The sequence below is a fragment of the Lichenostomus cassidix genome, chromosome 1 (assembly GCF_008360975.1).
Source record: "Lichenostomus cassidix isolate B80296 chromosome 1, HeHo_3.0, whole genome shotgun sequence".
Taxonomy (NCBI): Eukaryota; Metazoa; Chordata; class Aves; order Passeriformes; family Meliphagidae; genus Lichenostomus; species Lichenostomus cassidix.
This window is the reverse complement of record NC_139479.1, coordinates 28,186,073-28,208,981: the sequence shown is the minus strand read 5'-3', so window position 1 is coordinate 28,208,981 and position 22,909 is coordinate 28,186,073. Positions and strand designations below refer to the sequence as shown.

General features: G+C 39.5%; 1 long non-coding RNA gene across 1 annotated transcript in view; it reads left to right on the top strand.

Annotated features, from left to right (window-relative positions):
• The window catches only part of LOC146444405 (uncharacterized), an 88,928-nt gene extending 78,549 nt beyond the window's left edge, over nucleotides 1-10,379 (top strand). Inside the window, exon 3 of the long non-coding RNA XR_014849371.1 lies at nucleotides 10,309-10,379. This is a non-coding gene — a long non-coding RNA (uncharacterized LOC146444405). The remainder of the gene's footprint in view (nucleotides 1-10,308) is intronic.
• Nucleotides 10,380-22,909: the final 12,530 nt, after the last annotated feature.

Sequence of the window (22,909 nt, the reverse complement as noted above, 5' to 3'; positions counted from 1 at the left end):
TTATTTAGAAATAAGTAGCCATTAATGCTTCTCTCCTCCCAAGACAAACCTCTGACTTCATCAAAAACAACACAGCATTTTCTAGTGAAAGACTGTTTCAAGGAGAAAATAGTTTCCTGGTATGTTTGTACTGATAAAAGTAACGAATTCATCTGTCTTTTGTGGCTCACTCATCTTTACCTGTGTACATTTTTCTCTATCTTCACATGATGCCATTCTTTTATTAATCTAATCACAATAGTTTCAGCAGTCTATAACCTATTTTTGAAATAATTCTCTTTATTTTAAACATATAGAATATGTAAAGTAGATACACAGAAATTAAGAAAAGGAATGTGTAATAGGCACAAGAGACTTTCTTTACAAAAACATTTTGGATCCAGAATCCTATTATATTTTGCCATTAGAGAATCCAGACCAATCAGAATTTAAAGGATGCTGCGTGGAACACTCTGGCTTGTACAGTCTTTAAGTGATCACAATGCAAATATTATTTTGGTTCCTACTTATGTTGTCAGGTTTTGGGAAAGGACAGCCTGACACACATTTTGTATTTTCTTATCCAGCAGGTACACATTTATTGGCTGTGCTTGCTGCTGGTTCTGCAAGTCCTGAAACTATTTGCAACTGCACATTTCAATGTGCCTCTGTTGAATTCAAATATTTGAATATCAAATAGCTAAGATGATAGAAAATAATTCCATTAAGATCCCTGATAAGAAAAAGGGTTTCAGAGAGGTGATTTTGAACCTGTAAGTATACTGAAAGTTACATTGCCATTGCATATTTGCCAAAGCTTGGTATGAAGTATTAATAAAGATTATCGTTACCTAGTCACCTCTTAAAAGGTAATCTGCTCATAAAAAGTGGGATGCTGATTCTTGTATTCAGATAATTTTCCTGTTAATTTCTTACCTGTGATGAGCAAGTACACAAAAATGCCCTCTTGAAATATACAGGCAGATATTAAAAATAAGCCACTGATTTATTAACACTTTGGCACGCTTCTCTGTATGTAAGTAAATAGTTCAAAAAGCACCACTCACCGGATGCTTTTCAGTGCACTTTTTCTAATTCACAAATGATTCATGATGAAGTTGTGATATCACCACATTTGTTCGTTATTTTATATAATTCTCATATTTCTGCAGTAAATTATGATTCTTTTAATATATCAGTAACTTGAAGTCTCCATAGTTTTGGCTATGCAGCAGTAAGTCTGCTGGCAAGTAATATAGCATGAATATTCAGCCACCATAAACAGTGTTTTGTACTGTACATCTTAATGAAAAAGCCCCAAAATTCCTGTGGTCATTTTTTTAATTGTGTAATTTCAAGATTGGTTTTGACAAATTTCTGTCATTTAGTATAAACCTTAGATATTTTATTATTTTTATTTCCTGTATGAATGTCAGCAAATATAACACCTATCCAGGGACAGTTTGAGATCTCAAAATTACTAAAATTCATTGAATAAATAATTCTGTACAAAAAAGTGTCTTAGCTGTGGAAAGTTTAAAGAACAGAAGGATAACATTAAGTCCTGTATAATGACTTTGATGCTATCATCGTGCAGATTCCTGATGCTTCAGTGGCAGATAGATCAGAACCATGAATTCTTACATAAAATGATGCAACTTTAATTAATATGCATTCATTTATAAATTAATATGAAAGAAATAGTCTTTAATACAGATCTTGTGCTATCTGCCTACTATCTACCCTTTGTGTTGTTTCAATGACAAACATTAATGGAAATATTTATCTCAGAGTAAACTTGAAGGTGGTAAAATGAAAAACCACTTTCTTATGTTTGTGTTTTCAGGAGCTTTAATACTGCCTATAGAAAAACATCAGTTTTAGAGCCAACATTTAAGGATTTAAAACACACTTGTAAAATACACACAACCAGCTGCATATATACATATGTGCACAGAGACACATGTTTGCAACCTCCAGAGTAAACAGGAAACAAAAGTATTTTTGGACTCCGCAATTCCAACTGCATTCACTGTTTATGTATTTCTGAGCTTGTCTGTAATCCTGATAATTAGCCTCCTGGTATTGGTTCTGCTGAAGTGCCTGCAGTGCATTAGAAATGTCAAAATGAATCATAGTAGGAAATACTATAGAAGACCTACAACAAGTACAGAGGGAAGGAATATTAAAAGTCAACAATAAATAACACTTAATTCCCTTATTACTTAAAAAATATTAGGCAAAAATCAAAACACAGTTTGATAATTGCAGATGAAATGCAAAGAACTGAAGAAATAAAATAGTGTAGGAAGAATACTCAGGAAAAAACAATGCTGTTAATATGTTTTTGACTTTGGTTTCTTGTTTTTTGGGGTTTTTTTTGTTTTGTTTTTGTTTATTTTTTGTTAACAAAGCAAAAGAAAGAAATATTTCCCAGGTTGTAATAAAATATTAATACACTAAATGTTTATAATTTTTTCCACTGGCCACATTTAGCTAGTAAAAATTCTGCTGGCATGTTTGTTTGGAATAAAAAAGCCTGTAGGTCAAGTCTTTCTGAGAGAATGCCAAATGTCTTTGTGTCCAGTTATTTATGGTTTCAGATAATTGTACAGAAAATATCAAATTTGCATAGTGTGATTATTGCTGATTATTTATCTAGCAGTCAAAATGTTTCAGTGGTTCCTAGGATGACAGATTGACAAGTACTTAAAACTCATTCATTTTATGAAATTTGCATGTAATTAGGCAATAATGAAGGGGATGTTTGTGGACAGCGGATTATACTACAATATACTGGAAGTGATTCAAATGCTTGACAAAGTGTTAACATTATCTTCAGTTTCAACTAAGTCTTGAATGTTTGGCTCAAAAAATCAGTGGAAAAATGAAATGGGTTATGGAAAGTTACTAAATGCCTTGCTAGAACAAAGTATATATTTTTTACTTCATTCTTTGTCTATTCCTACTTACTTATGCACTGTTGATAAATTGTACTTCAGATATTTAACTCATATCACATTCAGTGCAGCTCATCTGTAATAGTTTTGCTGCCACTGCTTTGGTCATTATCACAGTGAAGTCCTATGAAGAATGGCTTTCTTTGGTTTCTTGGCATCTGTGTGGTATCTGAATTCTAAAGCTCCTGCTTTGAGATTAATACAAAAGACTGTGATTTTGAAGAACTGATTTATCATACAACCTATAATTTGTTTCTTAACTAGTTGCTTCTGCACAAATAGAATATTTAACTTTATGGTGCACACATTGAGTGGAAGTAACCTTCACCAATACTTTGTGATGGCTGACAACTGCAAAGGACACCTACTTGTACAAAGGTAAAAAAATAATTCAAATATCCTGGTGTCACGTTTTATTTGCTTGTTTCAATTACATGAGCAGGTTTATCCCTGTTTTTAGAGTATTTAATGTATATGCATCAAATGCACTTCTACATCTCAGCCCATAGTCAGTGGCCACCTTTTTAACACATACTAGTGTGCAGGGACCCGTGTAATGAAATACATTATAATCAGCTGTTTTCAAATATTTCTCTCTCATTTTTGGAGTATAGTCTGCAAATTAATTTAATATAGTCTCAAACAAACAGTAAAGATGCCATACAATTTTTGTAAAAGGAAGTAGGTTTCTACATATGATAACTGCAAAGCAGACATGCTAATCAGGGAATAGCCTACACTGGTCAGTAGAAGAGACAGACATTTTAAAAATCTGCCTATCCTGTTTTATGGAACACAAGATCAGTGTCTCTGTTACAGGGCAATACACACTTCTAGTAAAGCAGCATAATCTGGAACCATGTCCACAGCTAATGGGATTTTTTCACCAAATGTTTTGGTGGTGGTGCCATCCTTGCTCTTTTTGCTGAGGATAGTGGTTTAAGCTCCCACACAGGAGTCTGGGCATTTGGAATAACCAGATACTAGAATAAGAAGAATCTGAACTCTCTTGTGTGATAATCAAGTCACTCACATGAGGGGAAGTGATGTGTTGAGTCTCCAAGGACAAAAATGCTCTAGCTACTGTGTTATAGCATCACCCTCTTTCTGTTTGGTCCAGGGAATACTTATATATCTTTAAAACAGCCATGAGAGAAGAGACTGACACGGCATTTGGACTGAGTAATCTTAGAGGCCTTTTCCAAATTTAATGATTCTGTGATTCTATGATGCTTGCAAAGCTAGCTATTACATGATATTTATAAACTTCTAAGGAGAAGATTTCCCAACAGCCATAAGGTCATAAGAGGAGAAACTAAATGATCAAGTGCTCTGACTGACCATCCTTGCCTGTGATGTGCAGAGGCAGCTAGCTCCTCTGAATTCTCTGCCTGGTTCTGTGCAGCCTCTATTCCAAAATTCTTGTTCTGACATGACTAAGCACCATGTTTGAAGCAGATATAAAAGCTCAAGCCTAATCAAAGCCTAGAATGAGGTACTTGCCTGGATCCCCAGTGCTGTTAAGACAGAAGACATTTAGTCATTAACACTCTCCAGAACTAATCTAATGAAAACAATGACACCTGAATACTTCAGGGAACTGTACCTATATGAATACCTAAAATTGCTCTAAAAGACTTAAATCTTGTATAAAATCTTTTGTGGATTTAGACTCTACTGTTTTGGGATACTGTGGTGTGCTTCTGCCTTAGAGTCTCTTGATTCCTTGTAATCTCTGGATGTATGAACTTTCAGTTCTGTCCTTCTGAAACAGGGTAGGCCTCTAGAGGCAAGATACAAGGGTTATTGGGGCAGCAGCAAGGGTGCAAGAGTTATTGAAGTGTTCTAAACCACAGAAGAGCCTGAGAATGGCCATGCAGCAATTAGAGCTTCTCCCGCTAAAAAGGCAGCACGACTGATAACCAAAGTGAAGTGCATCTACACTGACACACGCAGCATGGAGCAGGAGAAGCTGGAAGCCATTGCACAGCAGGAAAACCATTACACAGTTGCCATCACAGAGATATAGAGGAAGACTTGCACAACCGGAGTGCTGCAATGGATGACCGTAAACAGTACAGAAGGGACAGGCAAGGAAGGAGTTGTGGGGTAGCCCTGTGTGATAGGGAGGGTTTTGACTACCTAGAGCTGGATAATGCTGATGACAGGGTTGAGTGTTTGTGGGTAAGAATCACGGGAAAGTCCAACAAGGCAGATATCCTGGTGGGAGTCTATTATAGATTGCCTAACAAGGCTGAAGAGGCAGAAAAAATATTCTATAAGTACGTCTCAAAATTGCTAATTGTTCTCATGGTGGACTTCAACTTCCCAGCCATCTGCTGGAAACGCAACACAGTAAAGAGAAAACAGACCAGAAGTTCCTGGACTGTGTGGAAGAGAACTACCTGACACAGATGGTGAGGGAAACAGGTAGAGAATGCTCCCCATGGGATCAGCTGTTTGCAAACACTGAAGGATGATGTGATGGTCACAGGGTCTCCTGGGCACAGAGATCACAAAAGGACAGAATTTTGAATTTTTTGAGAAGCAAGGATGGGTGCCAGCAGAACTGCCATCTTGAAATTCCAGAGGGGCAGACTTTGGCCTCTTTAGAAGACTGGTTGAGAGTCACTTGGGAGGCAGTTCTGAGGGGCAAAGAAGTCCAAGAAGGCTGGACATTCTTCAAGAACCTTCAAGAAATCTTAAAGGTGCAGGAGGAGTTTGACCCGATGTGCCACAGGATGACCCAGCAGGGAGGCAGACCAGCCTGGCTGAACTGAGAACTTTGACTGGAACTCAGGAAACAAAAGTTTATGGCCCTTGGAGAAAGGGTCAGGCAACTCAGAAGGACTGAAAGGATGTTGTGAGGTTACACAGGGAGAAAATTCAAAGCCCAACTAGAATTAATCTAGCTTCTGCTGCAAAATACAATAAAGAGCATTTCTATATATACATCATCAACAAAAGGAGCACTAAGGAGACTCTCAACCACTATTGAATGAGGCAAGGAACACAGTGAAAAAAAGATAAGGAAAAGGATGAGGTGCCTAATGCCTTCTTTGCCTCGGTGTTTAATGTCAAAACCAAATGTTCTCCAGGTACTCATCCTCCTGAGCTGGAATAAAGGGACAAGGAGCAGAATGAAGCTCCATTCCATAGTATGAAATCCACAATATAAGGTGAAATGGTCAATCATTTCTTACACCACTTACACACACACACAAATCTGTGAGTCTAGATGGGATCCACCCAAGGATACTGAGGGAGCTGGCGGAAATGCCACCAAACCACTTTCCATCATTTACCAGCAGTTCTGGCTGAGCAGGGAGGTCCCAGTTGACTGGAAGCTGGCAAATATAATGCTCATCTTCAAGAAGGGTTCAAAGGAACATCTGGGGAACTCCAGGCCTGTGAGTCTGATCTCAGTGCTGGGGAAGATCATCTTAAATGCCATTATGAGGCCCATACAGGACAGCCAGGGGATCAGGAGCAGCCAGCACAAACATGGTTTTGTGAAAGGCAAGTCCTGCTGGACCAGCCTGATCTCCTCCTATTCTTCCTAGTTTAGTGAATGAGGGAAAGACTGTGGATGTTGTCTACCTCAAGATTAGCAAAACCTTTGACTCCCTTGTCTCCCACAGAATTTTCCTGCAGAAACTGGCTGCTTATGGCTTGGACAGGTGCACTGTTTGCTGCATAAAAACCCAGCTGGGTGGCCAAACCCAGGCAGTGCTGGTGAATGGAGTCACATCCAGAGGGCAGCTGGTCACTAATGGCCTTCCCTAGGGCTGTTTTGGGCCAGTCCTGTTTCATAACTTTAGCAATGATCTGGGTGAGGGGATTGAGGGCACCCTCAGTCAGTTTGCAAATGACTCTGAGCTAGGCAGGCGTGTTGATCTGCTGGAGGCCAGCAAGGCTCTGCAGAGGGATCTGGACAAGCTGGATTGATGGGCCATGATCCAGGTCAAGTGCTGAACCCTTTAGGGGGGTCACAACAACCCTGGGCAGTGCTACAGGCTTGGGGCAGAGCAGCTGGAAAGCTGCCTATTGGAAAAGGACCTGGTTGAGCCAGCTTGTGCCCAGGTGGCCAAAGCCAGTGGCATCCTGGCCTATATTGAAAATAGTGTGGCCAGCAGAATTAGGGCAGAGATTGTCTCTCTGTACTCAGTGCTGCTGAGACCACACCTCAAATCCTGTGTTCAGTTTTGTGCTGCTCACTTCCCAAAACACGCTGAGGTGCTGGAGTATTTGCAGAGAAGAGCAACAGAGCTGGTGGTGGCTCTGGGGCACAAGTCCTATGAAGAGAGGCTGAGGGAGCTGAGCTTGTTGATCCTGGAGGAAAAGAGTGTGAGAGGGGAATTTCTTGCTCCCTCCAACTACCTGAAAGGAAGGTATAGCCAGGTGGGTGTTGGTTTCTTCCCCCAGTTGATAAGCAACAAGATGAGAGGAAATGGGAGTCATGCTATGTCAGAGGAGATTTAGATTGGATATTGGGAAAAATTTCTTCATGAAAAGGATTGTCAAGCTTTGGAACGGCATTTTGAGGGAAGTGTTTGAGTCACCATCCCTGGAAGTTTTCAAGAAATGTGGATGTGGCACTGAGGTACATGGTTTAGTGGTGGGCTTGGCAGTGCTGGGTTAACAATTGGAATTAATGATTTTGAGTTCCTTTCCAACATCAGCAATTCAATTCAGCACTGTAGCTGTCATATGCAGTTATGGACCTGCAAAGGTTGCATCTACAGAGATCATGTGGTATCCCCTTCTGGGAAGTTTGCTTGTATGATGTCATCAGTTGATATGTATTCAGTTAACACCATCTTTTTGCAGATCCAATTCTAATCAATAAAAGGTGTGGATCCGGCTTATTAACAATTTAGGTCATCCTATGAAAGATAAAATGGATATATATGACAGAAGTTTAACTAAAAGTAATTAGTATTATGTGAGATTAAAAACACCCCATCTTGGCTAGCATGTGTGCATGTAAGATTTGTGCACCCCTTTCATCTGCAACACAAATATGTCCTCTTTTCTGGCACTGATCCCCAGGTGTATTCCCATGGCAGAATTCTTATCAAGAAGTTTAATCTGAACATATCTAATACAAGATCTTTCACCCCTCTTGCCAAAGCAAATGGCTTAAACATTTGTTCAGAAGCAGGAAAAAATTCTGTACTCACTGATGACTACATATTGAGTTCTATCAAAAATTTTGGGAGCATTTTTCAGAAACGATTTCACATTAAAGAGGCAAAAATGTCAGAAGAAGGAGGGGGAGAACATTCAAGCCCCTCGTGGACCTTTCTCAATGAGTTTTCTGCATAGTATTCTCAAATGCTTTATGTAACCTGAATTAATTACTAAGTCTATCCCCTTCATTATCTAATTAACTCATTCCACTGATTTTTTTCCCCCTGTCTTTAAAAAGCTGTTCAATTACTAACATTTCAGCATCTGCTTCTGTATTCTGATGCAAGGCAGAAGGATCTGATAGTTCTTTTAACTCGTTCCGACATGTGAAATTTCAGAACCTTCACATTCTCCCCCAGTATATAGTTAGCTACCCATCTGGTTGGCTTTTTGATAGAAGGGTTTGCTAGTGTCAGAAAAGCCATATGAGAAAAAGGAGAGGAGTAGGTAGAGCACAACGGGACCATAAGCCATATTGCTAGGCACAGGGAAAACAAGAGCACCCTGTATCATTGCAGACAGAGGAATAAGAGAAGACAGCACTTGTACAGTGTACAAGGTGGCAATTGGAAAGGTTAGGGTATACGAACTGAGCTTCTGTGGCAGAGAAAAGAATGAAAAGAAATGTTCATTCTTTCATTTATTGATAGAAGACGACAGTACAAGAACAAGAAAAGTCTTTGTGGTTCCTGGGGGCTTCCCTAGTCTCAGGGATTCTTTAAACTGCATCCAAATTTTTACTTTAGACCCGTTTTTAAAGGTCTTTTATGCATACAGAATGGTTTCTTAGCTGTGAAAGAATTACCTATCTTTGAACTATGGAGTTCAATAGTAAAGAATACCAGATTATTCCTCATAATGTATTCATTTCTTTCCTGCTATTCTTTGTGTTACTTAACATTTTGATTTCTGCAATTAAAATTACTTTAAAATGATTTAAAGGGCCGTCACTAGAAATACAGCTCTGAGCTAAAGTTTGTCCTTCATGAGCTGTCAGTTTTAACTGAGCTACAGCTGGTGTTTACTGTTTTTGGAGATATTTGATGGGCAGTGGTACTGATTAGTTATCTGTCTTCACACTGGATTATTTTTGGTTTTTAAAAAGAAGAGAAAGAATGTGCATGGGACTTTGCTCTCGGATTATGCACTCTTTATGCTCTAGAACTGCCCAAAGTTACCTAGTTATCAGTCGCCTTGCCTCACTTGCCTAAGTGACTTCTTTCTTTCCTGGGTGAGGACTCTTCAAATTACACTTGATGATTTTAAAAGCCCTTAAATCCTCAAAAATTCTGCTCTTCCCTCTCCATCAACCGCACGCACTTCCTCCTGTTCCAGCACCAAAGAATTCAAAGTGGTGGTGCTCAAAGAAACTGGGAGGGTTTCTTCCATCCCCTTTCTTTTAGGGAACTGATATTATTCTCAAAGGAAGGAAGCAACAAATAAAGGTCAGGAAAAGAATGAAATTAATGTGGCATCTCCTGATGCAGTTCTCTATTCCCTTCCATCAGCAAGAATGGGGAGTTCTGATCATCTTTCCTCCTTTCTGAAAGGTGAGATGAATGAAGGGTCACTAGGAAGTGACTAGGAGTACCTGCAGCAGTTTATGCTGCACCTGTTCCAGAGATATGGATGGGGAAAAAATCCCTAGGAATCTGAAAAAATACAGATGTAAGGCTGTAATAGTACGAATAAATAATGACTAGGAAACCTGCTAGGTGTGGAAGACAGAGACCATGTTCAGCACGAGTTACATGTCAAGTTTATAAACTATAGAATATATGAGGATGCATGCACTGGAGAAAGTGGATTTGAATCTTAAGACCTTTGAACCTTTAGTGTTTGTCAGGAGTCTTGAGAGAAACCCTTGACAGCACTGCAAGGCATCCTGTGGTTGCTCTGTCATTCAGTGTGCGCTGCATACCAGGCTTATCACCTGTTCTGTGACATCTGGGGCTCTTGTGCATTACTCCAAATGGCACCTGACTGGTCACCTTTACTAATGCAACTACGGCAATGTTAATTTTCATTCTTCCTTACAATCACAACATGGGTGCAGCATCAAAATATTGTTAATGACAAACACTTGTACTTAGATTCTATCTGTGCCTAACATGCTTTTCTAAGACAAAGCGTATATGCTTTTTAACTTTGTTTCTTTCACACTCTATTTGGGCAGATAAGCTGGACTTCAGAACTGCATAGAAAGAGACTGAGAGGCCCCACAGCCACAATTACAACAGTATGTGGTGAGTCATAGAATGGCTGAGTTCTGGGAAACTGGAGTGTCTACTTGTGGGTACTGTCCAGAGAAGAGCATGACACAGGGTTTCAGTTCTCCCCTTCAGGACATGTATGGCCAGGATGAGGCTAGTTGTGACTCCCTGATACTGCATCATTGGCACCCAGGGCAGGCAAAATAAGTTTTTGGCTTCTTCTTCTTGGCATAAAATCCCTTTGGATTCTGTTACTGAGCTGAAAGCTGATCTGAGTTTCTAGATCTGTTTGCACTTCTCAACAAAATTTCATCTTTAAGCCCAGTCCCCCTCCACAGACTACATGGAAAGAGAGTCTTGTCATTCAAGAGTAGACATGAGCATGCTTTGAGCAGTTTAAATGTAACCTAAGATAACAGGAATGCAGCCTGTTAGTAAAAGTCTAATATAATCAATGTAGTTCTGCCTCATCGCCTCCTGTCATCAAGTCTTTTTCCTATCTTTGCACTTGGACAGGAGAATAACTATTCCTAGAGCTGTTTCTTCCATCCCTACACCATTTATGAATCAAGGCAATACCAATGGCAGACCATGACCAAGGTCCCAAGGCATAATTTCCAGTATAAAGAAAGGATGAAAGTGGTGGAAGAGAACCTGACATAGAAGCAAAATTAGGCTATATCTTTTTCTCTGGGTTTTTTTTTTTTTTTTTGGAGACAATGAAAAACACCTGATTCCTTCGAACACTGATAATGTTCGCACAGGAAAATATTCAGCATGAGAAGTAACATTGAAATATGGTCAAAACAGTCGAAGTGGTTCACAGAGAAAGCAGTGAGAACAACCAAAGGGTTGTATCATTTTAGTTACACTTATGGCAATGGTGCTCTGCCGTAGATCAGGTTGTCACAGGGCAGCAAATCACAGATGATGTGGAACAGAACTCTTCAGAGCATTGTGAAATGAGCAGAGATTTCTTTCTGATGTGTGATATTTTACCCCCAAGCAACGAGGTATGGGCTCCTTGTTCCCCATATGGGGTCTTCTTTTGCTAATCAAGAGAGGTTTTGGGAACAAGATGAAGGAGAAAACCCTTCTCATATGAGTACGAGAACTCTAACAGCTCCATGTTTTGCAGCAGCCAGACACTTTTCCAGGAGTTGTTAGAGAGCTATAATAACCTTTCATTTATAACAACCTGGATAATAGTGGCCATGGTCTAAAAGGCCGGGGAACGATACCTCGATCATAGAAGTACTTATTGTTTGAAGAAAAGAATGGTGTTGGAGTGTTCCTTTCAAATCCCAGGCAGCATTTGAACACATCATTCATGCTCAAGCACTGTAACTAGTGGAGAAAGAAAAAGGACTGTGCCACAATTATAACCACATGCTCTGAGTCATGCAGTTGCTGAGTTCTGGGAAACTATAAGGCCTCCAGTTCTGGGCATTGACCAGACAAGATGACAGTGTCAAGAAAGCCCCCATTGATCACAGGGGCAGAACAAGAGAAAACAGCTGTAACAACTCAGAAAAAAAGATTTGACAGCTCAATGAAGATCTCTGCACAGTGCTCAGCAGCAGCCAAGAAAAAAAGCAAAATGTTGGGATTTAGACACAGCTAAGAATTGTACAAGGGAGTATAATATCCCAGAACATAAGGTGTTGGGAAAAACTTCCCTTGTAGGCATGTTATACCTGCTTTTGTCAGAGACCCACATTTTTCTGTAAAGCTGACACAAGGAGATACGGAGAGGTGATAAATGATTAGATGGACCACTGATCTGATCCAGTAGTGCAATTTCTCTGTTTCTGTGAGTTGACTGGAATCATAAAGTTAGCCTGTGGCACAAACTGGTTTTAAACCTTTATCTCAAGAGTCCTTGTTCAGTTTCTTTAACCATAAGACATCCTTCATCTCCAATTTCCTCTTTCCATTTCTTCTGAAAATATCAAAGGAGCATAATTTCTCCTAATATTGTAGCATTCCAGTCCTGACCAAAACCAGGAAGTGAGCAGCAGGTGAATAAAAATTAAGCTGACATTTTCAAACTTCAAACAAAGATCTGTGTGAGGCAAGGAATGGTTCTGTTAATTTAATCCAAATTGGTTCACTCAGCTCTGGTGATAATCTGATCCATACCACAGCAAGTTTGCAGTCAAAAGAACAAAATAGTGTGTGAATTATGCTGAACCCAAAAAAACGCAGTCTGTTCATGACCATACACTCAGTAGTTCAGGATGGGAGTAGGGGAAGAGGGAGGGAGGGCTGGGTTGGTGAATAAAACTCAAAAGTAGTTGGCCTGGTGCTTAACAGCAGTTGAGGGTGAAAAAAAGAAAAAAGAAAGAAAAGCAAACAAAACTGAGGCATGTATAAATGGAGGTATTGAACCTAAGTCAGAGGAAATATCCTAGTGTATGTAAGAAGCCAGTGAAACCATATTTTGAAAACAATGTGGTTCCCTAACCCTCTTGTATTAAAGGCATATTATACAAATGGATTTACTGTACTACTGAAGACTAAGAAAGTGGCTATAAATAGGCTAGAAAGACAGAAGTCACTGAGGGGTTAAAAGTCGTATACATGTTATTGAGAAAAGAGCCTGGTCAAAGACATGCAGAACATCTGAAAGTAAAAATGTGGATGTTCCAGCGGTGAGTGGGCTATTCATACATCCATAAACAGAAAATACAGCTTAGAGAATTGCCTGTTCTAGGGTCAAATTTTGAAATTCTTATTGTATTTTTACTCTTTGCTTATTTGGTTATGCAGTGACTTTTTCAGTATTCATTTGAATACAGAGAACCACAGGTCAGATCAGGCATTTGAGATCTGTGAGCCAAGACAGGAGTTATTGTACACAGATCTTTTCCCTTGCTCTATGAATATTAAGCTACATTCACCACTCCATTTCCCCCTGGTTATGAGACACTGCAGTTGACTGCTTTATGTCAAAAATATCTCTCCTTCCCTTTACACACCCAGCACGCAATGGGTCTGCATTTCACACACCACTCCCTGGTGATCTGCACTCCTTTTGGTTCTCATCAGCTCTTTGGGAACTGCTTACATTTGGTTTTTGCATGGGGTGTGGGTGGTGAACGGAAAAACCTTCTTTCAACCTTCCCTACACACATCTGTGTAGGGCCTGTAAATTCAGCCTTTGGTAGCCTCTTTAAATGATAACACAAAAAGCCCTAAAGATGCCTCCAACTAAACCCTGTCAAGTTGCTGAATCAGTATTAATATGCATCATTAATTTTTTCTCAATCATTCATACCAGAAGAATGAAAATTATTGAAATAAAATGTAATAATTCTGCTATCCGTGTACTAAATAATGCTTTGTAAAAAGCAAAAGATTAGTGACATTTTGTCCATCTGTTTTGCAAGGAAACACCTTTTGACTCTCTACACTTGCTGAAACATATTTTAATGTCTATAAATTGACATAATGATAGCCACAGGAAGGGAACTGTAGTGTTGCTATTTTTAACACAAGAAGTTACTTCAAGCCTCTAGTCAAAACTATATTGATCCCTTTTCCTACGAACCAAATGCCTTATTCATCTGTTCCAAGTTATTTTTTTCTAACCATTTGTCATTTACATAACACTGAGTAACCAGTCTTGGGAATGTCCTAAACTACAGAAAGCCTCTATAATAATTTCTGACACAGGGGATTTCATGGAGAAATCCTTATATTCATCAGCTGCAGATTCATTGCACTTTCTGTTTGACTAACCATTTCCTAGTGGAACACTGATATTTTATTTGGCTGGCAATAGCTTCTAGCACAGGAGAACAGTTGTATTCTTGAAACTGGCTATCGGAAAGAATTTCCTTGCTTATTTTTCCTTTGTGTGTGCATGTGTGTGTCTAAATTCTGCATGCACATGTATGCAAGTATTTTAATCAAACATGTTGGGTGTAACTTCTACTTGACACATCTGTGCTCATTAAACAAGAAAACAAAGTCAGTGTAGTATGACCCTGGATCCTCTACCTATTTAAGCCATTTAATTTAGAATGCTTTTTTTTCTTCTCTCTCTTCGTGTCTCACTTTCAATCAGATGTGATTCCTGATTAATATATAGGCTGTTCCTGTAGTATTTGTTGCTTTGTATAGCCAGCAGAAAGATTTCTATGTATAGATTTTACTTTGTATTGAAAAAAAGTATGTGTAAGTTGCCCTGAATTAGTTTTTCCACTGTCCTAAAATATGAGCTCTAGTAAAGCAAGAGCAAGTTCTTCAGATAGGAGCGAGATAAAATGTCACCTAGCACTTTGTTTTTGTTTCTAGCTCTGTTGCTTTGTGTTTCTAATTATCTTCCCATCTATAGTGTGTTTCTCAGCAGGAAGAAGAGAGGAAGAAAAAAATAAGATAAGACCCCTGAAATGAGCCTTTCCAAAAATGAAAATAACATTTTATCATCCTGGGATTTCCAAGAATTGTGAAAAGAAATAGTATTACAATATGCATCTGAAGCTGGAGTTTACTATTTTAATGGATTTCTCCGTTGAGTCAGGCTATCTTTGTTCCTTCAGCGAATCTGGGAATCCTTGCGTTTATCCTTATGTACATGGGAGCAGAATAAAGATTTTGAAACCAGCCATTTCCTTTGAAATTCTACTGGATTTGGTTTGCATCTTGAATTTTCTCAGCATTTTTAGCACTTGATCTCTTAGTTTAATACATTTTGGGTCTCAACACCTTTCTTTTCTCCCTGCTCTTTTCCTTCTTTTCCTGAAAGGTTTTGTTGGTAAAATTACTTAGAAAGAGAGCACATAGTTTTGAGAAAATAATTTTTCCTCATTCAGACTTATGTTTTAGAGGGATTCCAGCTCTTTCACAGCTTATGAAATATTTAATGAGATAAGATAGTTGGAGTTTTCAAATCATGGTATGTGGCACTATGTATGTAGACATACATTCACTTGTTATTGTTCCTTTGTCTGGTTTTTTTTTTTTTTTTGTATGTGTGTGTGTGTGTTTGCCTGCAAGTTGAATCTAGTTCTGTTGTACTAGTCTCTCCCACAGGAGTAAAATTTACTTAGTGAGTATCTTTTTCTATCCACTTAAAACATACTGCTTCTGCAGTTATCCATTTTGTTAAATACAAACACCAGAACAGTTTGGTCAGCCACCATAAAAGGGTATAACCACACAAATAGTTAATGCAATGATGAAAGCAAATCTTTGACAGAAGTTAACCTGTTATGAGGAAAATTCTTAAGTTCAGTGTTTCAAAACCTTTATAAGAGAAGAGGCAAAATGCTGCCAATGTTTCCCAGAAGCACTAGGAAAAGATGCCTGAAAAAGCGTAGCATAGAAATGGATCAGACAGATCATCAAACAGATGGGTGCCAGGAACTAACCAGTAATTCACCTTTTCCCTTGCTACTATAAGGAAATCAGATAAATTGATAAAAACAACAATATGCATGAAAGGAGAAGTCTGCTTCCTGGCATCATGAGGTAATTTTTTGAGAGTTTATGTTTGTGTGTATGTGGCTCCTCCTCTCGAGGGTCTCTTCTCCCACTCTGATTTAAAGCAAATATAGGTTATTATCCAAACTGGAACATGTCCCTTCCATACCCTAATCCTAATCCCAGTCTATCTGACAGAACATTTTGCTAGAAGAGTTTAATTTTTCAGTACTATTTTTCCTCAGTGAGAGCTGCCTTCTATTCAAACACTATAAATGAACCTCCTTTTGAGTCCCTAGGAAATGCACTGTATCATTCACCTCCTGTCAGATTAGCTCTCGTTACTTGATATCTCCTGTGGAAAATACAGAGGGGATTTCACCAGTTATAAACTCTCCTTATCTTCAGGTTCTTTGGACAGACTTCAGATTTCACCTGGATCTTCATCTTTAACTTTTTCAAATTGTTTTACAGTTCAACTTTTCAGCTTCATACCTGATTTTCCCTCATAGTTTAGGTACTTTTTATTTGTAGGTACAGAAAAATAGCTTAGTATGGATATTAGACATCCTTTTTCATACTGAGGTACACTTCATATATCTCTCAAAATCCATTTTGCCATCTGAAAATATATATATTGAAGCTCCTGGACAATTGAAACCATATTATATCTGATTACACCCACTTTCCATGTTTTCTTTTAGAAGATAGGCACCTGCCAGATATAAAAAGGGCAAATGACATGTCATTGCTCCTAAAATGTGGTCTTAACCTTCATCAATGGTGTCTCACCCCACCATTTTCAGCTTGATTTTTATATTTCAGTTTCCTGAAACATTTTACATTCCTACACACATCCTTCAGCTGCATAAAATTAATGGTGTGACAGAAGGAAGATTTAAAGAGGAAAAGAAAATTTTGTTTCTTGGTTATTCAAATCTGGATGTACTTAGAATGCTTGTTATATCTCAGTTTTTACATCAAAATGAAAGAAGGAGGAAGTCTGGGAAAAATAAATGTGTTGTTGAGCAATGTTTTACTTCTGTGAAAGAGTAGAAAATCTCAGGACATAATGACACATAGAGATCGAAAGATGCATCTCCATATTCACTGCAGGAATTTCTGGGAATTTCTTCTTTCTCTCTCCAGAACTTCTATCTCACCTAAGAACATGCTTTGTTCTAAAAAAACTTAGAGCTTATAGAGAGGCATTTGTTTGCACCTAATCTTGGATGTCCAATGATACAGATACTATTATAGGAATCTTTTCTGAAGTGAATGAGAAGAAGGAAGAAGCAAACTGCTTAATACTACATAGTACTTGTACATTGCTTTATGGCCACTTAGATTGTCTTGCTAATATTTATCAAACATCCTCTTTTATAAGTCACTTCTCACTGTCCAAATGCATTTTTTCCATACACAATGAAGTGAAGGATGTAACCCAAGGTACTTGAGTATTAGGATAATGACAAGATAATGATATTATTCCAGGAAAAAATCCATATCTATGGTCACAAAAACGGAATCTCAGAAATATTTAGGCTGGAAAGGACCTCTAAGATTACTGAGTCCAGTTGTTAACCCAGCACTGCCAAGCCCACCACTAAACCATGTCCCTCAGTGCCACATCCACATTTCTTGAACAATTTCCAGGGATGGTGACTCAAACACTTCCCTCAAAATGCCATTCCAAAGCTTGACAATCCTTTTCATGAAGAAATTTTTCCCAATATCCAATCTAAATCTCCTCTGGCATAGCATGACTCCCATTTCCTCTCATCTTGTTGCTTATCAACTGGAGGAAGAAACCAACACCCACCTGGCTATACCTTCTTTTCAGGTAGTTGGAGAGAGCAAGAAATTCCCCTCTTTTCCTCCAGCATCAACAAGCTCAGCTCCCTCAGCCTCTCTTCATAGGACTTGTGCCCCAGAGCCACCACCAGCTCTGTTGCCCTTCTCTGCAAATACTCCAGCACCTCAGTGTGTTTTGGGAAGTGAGCAGCACAAAACTGAACACAGGATTTGAGGTGTGGTCTCAGCAGTGCTGAATACAGAGAGACAATCTCTGCCCTAATTCTGCTGGCCACACTATTTTCAATACAGGCCAGGATGCCACCTGGGCACAAGCTGGCTCAACCAGGTCCTTTTCCAACAGGCAGCTTTCCAGCTGCTCTGCCCCAAGCCTGTAGCACTGCCCAGGGTTGTTGTGACCCCCCTAAAGGGTTCAGCACTTGACCTGGATCATGGCCCATCAATCCAGCTTGTCCAGATCCCTCTGCAGAGCCTTGCTGGCCTCCAGCAGATCAACACACCTTCCCAGCTCAGAGTCATCTGCAAACTGACTGAGGGTGCCCTCAATCCCCTCACCCAGATCATTGCTAAAGGTATGAAACAGGACTGGCCCAAAACAGCCCTAGGGAAGGCCATTAGTGACCAGCTGCCCTCTGGATGTGACTCCATTCACCAGCACTGCCTGGGCTTGGCCACCCAGCTGGGTTTTTATGCAGAAAACAGTGCACCTGTCCAAGCCATAAGCAGCCAGTTTCTGCAGGAAAATTCTGTGGGAGACAAGGGAGTCAAAGGTTTTGCTAATCTTGAGATAGACAACATCCACAGCTTTTCCCTCATTCACTAAACAAGGCACCTTGTCATAGGAGGAGATCAGGCTGGTCCAGCAGGACTTGCCTTTCACAAAACCATGTTTGTGCTGGCTGCTCCTGATCCCCTGGCTGTCCTGTATGGGCCTCATAATGGCATTTAAGATGATCTTCCCCAGCACTGAGATCAGACTCACAGGCCTGGAGTTCCCCAGATGTTCCTTTGAACCCTTCTTGAAGATGAGCATTATATTTGCCAGCTTCCAGTCAACTGGGACCTCCCTGCTCAGCCAGAGCTGCTGGTAAATGATGGAAAGTGGTTTGGTGGCATTTCCGCCAGCTCCCTCAGTATCCTTGGGTGGATCCCATCTAGACTCACAGATTTGTGTGTGTGTGTAAGTGGTGTAAGAAATGATTGACCATTTCACCTTGTATTGTGGGGCCTTCATTCTGCTCCCTGTCCCTTTATTCCATATCAGGGGAGCTGAGTACCTGGAGAAGATTTGGTTTTGACATTAAAGAGTAAAGAATAGAAGGCATAAAACACCTCAGCATTTTCTTCATCCTTTCTCACTGGTTCCCCCTGCATTCAATAATGGATAGAGGGTCTCCTTTTGTTGGTGATGTATTTGTAAAAGCAATTTTTCAGTGTTTTTTTGTTCCAGTAGTCAGATTAGGTTCCTGGTGACTTTGGCCCTTCTAATTGTCTCCCTGCATAATCTCACAACATCCTTTCAGTTCTCCTAAATTGCCTGCACCTTTCTCCAAGGGTCATAAACTTTTGTTTCCTGAGTTCCAGTCAAAGTTCTCAGTTCAGCCAGGCTGATCTGCCTCCCTGCTGGATCATCTTGTGGCAAACTCCTCCTGCACCTTTAAGTTTTCTTGAAGGTTCTTGAAGAATGTCCAACCTTCTTGGACTCCTTTGCCCCTCAGGATTGCCTCCCAAGTGACTCTCTCAACCAGTTTTCTAAAGAAGCCAAAGTCTGCCCCTTTGGAATTTCAAGATGGCAGTTCTGCTGGCACCCATCCTTCTCAAAAAGTTCTTTTTTTTTTTTTTTTTTTCTGTGATCTCTGTGCCCAGGAGACCCTGTGACCATCACATCATCCTTCAGTGTTTGCAAACAGCTGATCCCATGGGAAGCATTCCCTACCTGTTTCCCCATACCATCTGTGTCAGGTAGTTCTCTTCCACACACTCCAGGAACTTCTGGTCTGTTTTCTCTATACCATGTTGCATTTCCAGCAGATGGCTAGGAAGTTGAAGTCCACCATGAGAACAAGTGGTAGCAATACCCACCTGCTTATAGAATATTTTTTCTGCATCTTCATCCTTTCTTTCCTCCTGATATTATAAAATTATACTGCTTGAAGACATAAGGGGTTGCTCTAGCAGCCTAGATCTGATGTTTTTGAGTAGTTGCTGAGCACAGCTTAGCAGCAATGACCACCACAGGTGAAAGTCTTTGTACCTGAGACCAGTAACAACTCAGAGCAGCTATGTGGGATCTGTCCTGTGTGTCAGCTCCCTTGGGAACTAGTCCATAAACAAAGAACATACAGTCTGTGGTAGGAATCCTTCAGCCACACACTTCTTCTGTCTCCTGTCCTCCTCTCTGTCTTTCACCATCCAGACTGCCTTTAATCTGGGGTGTCAGCGACAGTGGCATGAAAGTTACTTGGACAGTCCTTCAGACTTATCGGTGGTCTTGTGCAGACTACAGCAATCCTGAGATGAGAACTGGATGTGCTGTGTCTTTCAGAGATTTAAGGTGATGTGTAAATATTTTAATTCTGGCCATAGAATACCTTTTATCATCATCTTCCTTTGTCCCTTTCTCCTTTTTTACCTCTTTCCCTTCCTTTCTGCATCTCACTCTTCTAAGATCTATTTAATTACACCCATAGAAAAGAAAATGCTGATATCAAAAGAGCAATTCCCTCTTTTGATTTCCAATTCATTTTCCCCTCTCATTCAAGAGAATAGAAATATACAAAGTAATTTGGTATATAAAATGATTCCCCATAATTTTAATCCTTTTAAAGTGCTTATGGAGATTATCACAGTTTGATTTATTTTGACAAGGGGTGGTAAAAATTGTAAGAACAATAGTCTACTAAAAATGTTTTAAGAGCCTGTTGCTGTGTTACAGGAATGAACATTTCAGGTGTTTCATGGGTTTGGGGGACGATTTCCTAATACAGCTAAGTGAATTAAACAGAAGGACATGCATTCACAAGAAGTAGAAATGGACACCATTTTGCTAATGCTTGAAGATATTTTTTCCAGTAGTTACGACATCACATTTTTCTGTTCTGTATCTTCATTTTGTTGCATCTTCTTTTGCTTTTCACAGATCAGGCAGCTAGATGTCAGAGCTACAAGAGAAATCACAGGATTGCCAAAATTTCTCAGTCTTAGGGTCTGCCCTGCAAAGGGTTTGGGTCTGACCACAATATTAGAACATTTCCCAGGCAGAATAAGTGAGTGAGAGGCTGAGCCCAGACCCATGCTTTTATAGGTCTTACCTCACCTCCCTTTTACGCAAGATTTCCTTGGTCCATGTGCTGAAGTTTTGTCTGTACTCTGTTTTGAATGGAGTGTAGTAGCTCAGCTCCCAAAAGATGAAATGCAGTGACTGAGAATGTAGTAACAGTGACAAAGCGCATTCTCAGAGTCAGCCTCTGCACTCAGCGGCTCAGTAACATCATGGTCCCACAGAGAGACAATGGGTCTCACCATGTGATGTACACAAGGCTTACTCAGCCTTATGCAGCAGGTTTATTCATCAGCTGCTTGAATACGGGCAGCTCCATAACCGTACCATGAAGGTGGAGTCATTTGGGATGATCTGTTCGTGACAGGATTAGGAGTGCCACCGTGGAAAAGACCACAATGGTAAGAGTGTGTGTGTGCAGTCTTAAAATCTCCCCCAGGCCTCCATCACCCAGATGGCTTGTGATCGCAGTGTCTTACACTGGAAGAGAAGAAAGTGAAAATACTAGTTTTCCAAGACCAGTAATTCCAACACACCCACTTAATTTTTATCTAAGGTGTCAAGTCATCCCACTGCAAGAAAACATTATAAAATGTATATGAAGTTTTCATGACATTCATTTTCACCTTATTCTGCATTTATATTTGTAATCTTGGATCTATTATATTTTGCTCCTTGAAGATACTTGTTATCTGGGATGGATAATATACCTTGTTCAGGATAAACCTCAGCTTTTAGAAAATGAAATTTCTGGAGAATTGAACCTCAAAGAAAAAAAAAAAAGGCATGAAAAAGGTACCACTGGATGAACTTAGCATTGTGAATTGTATAACATATAGAATTCTGAAAGCAATTAGCTGTTATCATAATATCATTTTTTAACTAACAAATCTAAATTTCAAACTATTTCAAAGAAATAGTGATCTTTACAAATACATTAAAACAGCAGAAAAAAATGAAAAAGGAAGAGGGTGAATAACAGGGCAGGCAAATGACTGATCTTTCTGTGTGGTTTTCACTCAAGCACAAGAAGAATGATTACATCCCTACAGCAGTCTTCAAAGTGTTGGAGTCAGAGAGTGGAATAGGAAATGAACTGCAGTTCAGTGACCCTCTGTGGCCTGAACAGTGGGAGCTGGTAAGCACAGCATTTCCACTTTATTCACTTCTCTTTTTTTCAGCCACTGTCAGTAGAAGGCCTTCCCGCACACACGCTTTTGCATCTTTATTGTAACCTGAAAAGAACTAAATGTAGCAGATCTATCTATATATAGGCGGATATAATCTGTATGGGTAGATTTCTCAATGCTCCACATACACACAGGTTTATTACACAGGTGTATGATATGGCAATGTATAACTACAGTTTTCCTGAAGAAGTGATCCCGATTTGCTTTCCAATTTGAAATAGAATACACACTGAGCCATGAACATTTCTTTGTTTTTCATTAGGGATAAAACCACAAGTTTGTCACCTAGGTCTTTTAGGAGGATAGATATAAAGTACTACTTTCAGCCTGGTCTCTAATATTCTTTCTAATGGAGGTGCTTCCTTTGTCACAAATATCAGCAAAACACCCTCGGCAAAATTTCCCTCTAGGAAAGGAAAGCACCCTATATAAATATAGCCACAGTGTGATGTCACTTCAGGGATGCTTGGTCTTGTCATCTTGATCTATTCTTATGATATATGTGAGAAGGGTAATCTAATGCTTAATGAAATCTCTAATGCACATCACAGTTTTCCATAAACTTGCACCTCTGCAAGGGCACGATAAAGGCGCATGTAAATATACCCAGGAGGTAAACCTGCAAGATGTTACAGTATATGTATCCTTGTAGACAAGTCAAGAGGCTACTGATGATCCAAGTGAGATTTTTGTCACCTTTTTGTTTTGTAACTGGACATCCCTTGATCTTCAAAAAGGAGTTCCAGGCTTTTCAATGCATTTCTTTTAAAAAATAAATTAATTCTTAATCACATCCAGATTTACCAAAGTTTTCTACTAAAGTTCAGAAGTAGCTAATATAAAGTTATC